The following is a 2,328-nucleotide window of genomic DNA, read 5'->3' on the forward strand; positions in this document are numbered from 1 at the left end:
AGTGCTGCAGTGAACATTGTGGTACGTGTCTCTTTTTGAATTATGGTTTTCTCAGGGTATATGCCCAGTAGTGGGATCGCTGGGTCATGTGGTAGTTCTATTTTTAGTTTTTTAAGGAACCTCCATACTGTTTTCCATAGTGGTTATATCAATTTACATTCCCACCAACAGTGCAGGAGGGTTCCCTTTTCACCACACCCTTTCCAGCATTTATTGTTTCTAGATTTTTTGATGATAGCCATTCTGACGGGCGTGAGGTGATCCCTCACTGTAGTTTTGATTTGCATTTCTTTAATAATTAATGATGTTGAACATCTTTTCATGTGCCTCTTGGCCATCTGTATGTCTTCCTTGGTGAAATGTCTATTTAGGTCTTCCACCCATTTTTTAATTGGATTGTTTTTTTGTTATTGAGCTCCATGAGCTGTTTGTATACTTCGTAGATTAATCCTTTGTCTGTTGTTTCACTTGCAAATATTTTCTCCTATTCTGAGGGTTGTCTTTTTGTCTTGTTTATGGTTTCCTTTGCTGTGCAAAAGCTTTTAAGTTTAATTAAGTCCCATTTGTTTATTTTTGTTTTTATTTCCGTTACTATAGGAGGTGGGTCAAAAAGGATCTTGCTGTGGTTTATGTCAAAGAGTGTTTTTCCTATGTTTCCCTTTAAGAGTTTTATAGTGTCTGGTCTTACATTTAGGTCTTTAATCCATTTAGAGTTGATTTTTGTGTATGGTGTTAGGGAGTGTTCTAATTTCATTTTTTTACATGTAGCTGTCCAGTTTTCCCAGCACCATTTATTGAACAGGCTGTCTTTTCTCCATTGTATGTTCTTGCCTCCTTTGTTGTAAATTAGGTGACCGTATGTGCGTGGGTTTATCTCTGGGCTTTCTACCCTGTACCATTGATCTATATTTATGTTTTTGTGCCAGTACCATACTGTCTTGATTACTGTAACTTTGTGGTATACTTTGAAGTCGGGAGCCTCATTCCTCTGACTCCGTTTTTCTTTCTCAAGATTGCTTTGGCTATTCGGGGTCTTTTGTGTTTCCATACGAATTGTAAAATTTTTTGTTCTAATTCTGTGAAGAATGCCATTAGTAGTTTGATAGGGATTGCATTGAATCTGTAGAGTGTTTTGGGTAGTATAGTCATTTTCATAATATTGATTCTTCCAATCCAAGAACATGGTATATTTCTCCGTCTGTTTATGTCATCTTTGATTTCTTTCATCAGTGTTTTGTTTTGGTTTTTTTTTTTTTTTTTGCAGTACGTGGGCCTCTCACTGTTGTGGCCTCTCCCGTTGCGGAGCACAGGCTCTGGACGCGCAGGCTCAGCGGCCATGGCTCACGGGCCCAGCTGCTCCGTGGCATGTGGGATCTTCCCGGACCGGGGCACGAACCCGTGTCCCCTGCATCGGCAGGCCGACTCTCAACCACTGTGCCACCAGAGAAGCCCCTCATCAGTGTTTTATAGTTTTCTGAGTACAAGTGTTTTAAGCAGGTTTATTCCTAGGTATTTTATTCTTTTTGTTGCGATGTAAATGGGATTGTTTCCTTAATTTCTCTTTCTGATTTTTCGTTGTTGGTGTATAGGAATGCCAGAGATTTCTGTGCATTAATTTTGTATCCTGCAACCTTACCAAATTCATTGATTAGTTCTAGTAGTTTTCTGGTGGCATCTTTAGGATTTCCTATGTATAGTTATCATGTCATCAGCGAACAGTGACAGTTTTACTTCTTCTTTTCCAATTTGTATTCCTTTTTTTCCTCTGATTGCCATGGCTAGGACTTCCAAAACTATGTTGAGTAAGGGTGGCGGGAGTGGACATCCCTGTCTTGTACCTGTTCTTAGTGGAAACGCTTTCAGTTTTTCACCATTGAGTATGATGCTTGCTATGGGTTTGTCATATATGGCCTTTATTATGTTGAGGTAGTTTCCCTCTATGCCTATTTTCTGGAGAGTTTTTATCATAAGTGGGTGTTGAATTTTGTCAAAAGCTTTTTCTGTATCTATTGAGATGATCATATGGTTTTTATTCCTTAATTTGTTAATACGGTGTATCACATTGATTGATTTGCATATATTGAAGAATCCTTGCATCCCTGGGATAAATCCCACTTGGTCATGGTGTATGATCCTTTTAATATGTTGTTGAATTCTGTTTGCTAATATTTTGTTCAGGATTTTTGCATCTCTGTTCATCAGTGATATTGGTCTGTAATTTTCTTTTTTTGTGATATCTTTGTCTGGTGTTGGTATCAGGGTGATGGTGGCTTCGTAGAATGAATTTGAGAGTGTTTCTCCCTCTGCAGTTTTTTGGAAGATTTTGAG

General features: G+C 38.4%; 2 protein-coding genes across 5 annotated transcripts in view; both read left to right on the forward strand.

Annotated features, from left to right (window-relative positions):
* SMARCAL1 (SNF2 related chromatin remodeling annealing helicase 1) overlaps positions 1-2,328 on the forward strand; it is a 285,071-nt gene that overhangs the window by 107,445 nt on the left and 175,298 nt on the right. The gene's annotated exons all lie outside the window — the stretch shown is intronic.
* Positions 1-2,328, forward strand: part of XRCC5 (X-ray repair cross complementing 5) — a 99,769-nt gene that overhangs the window by 93,587 nt on the left and 3,854 nt on the right. The window lies entirely within an intron of this gene.

The sequence above is a fragment of the Physeter macrocephalus genome, chromosome 2, assembly GCF_002837175.3.
Source record: "Physeter macrocephalus isolate SW-GA chromosome 2, ASM283717v5, whole genome shotgun sequence".
Classification (NCBI taxonomy): Eukaryota; Metazoa; Chordata; class Mammalia; order Artiodactyla; family Physeteridae; genus Physeter; species Physeter macrocephalus.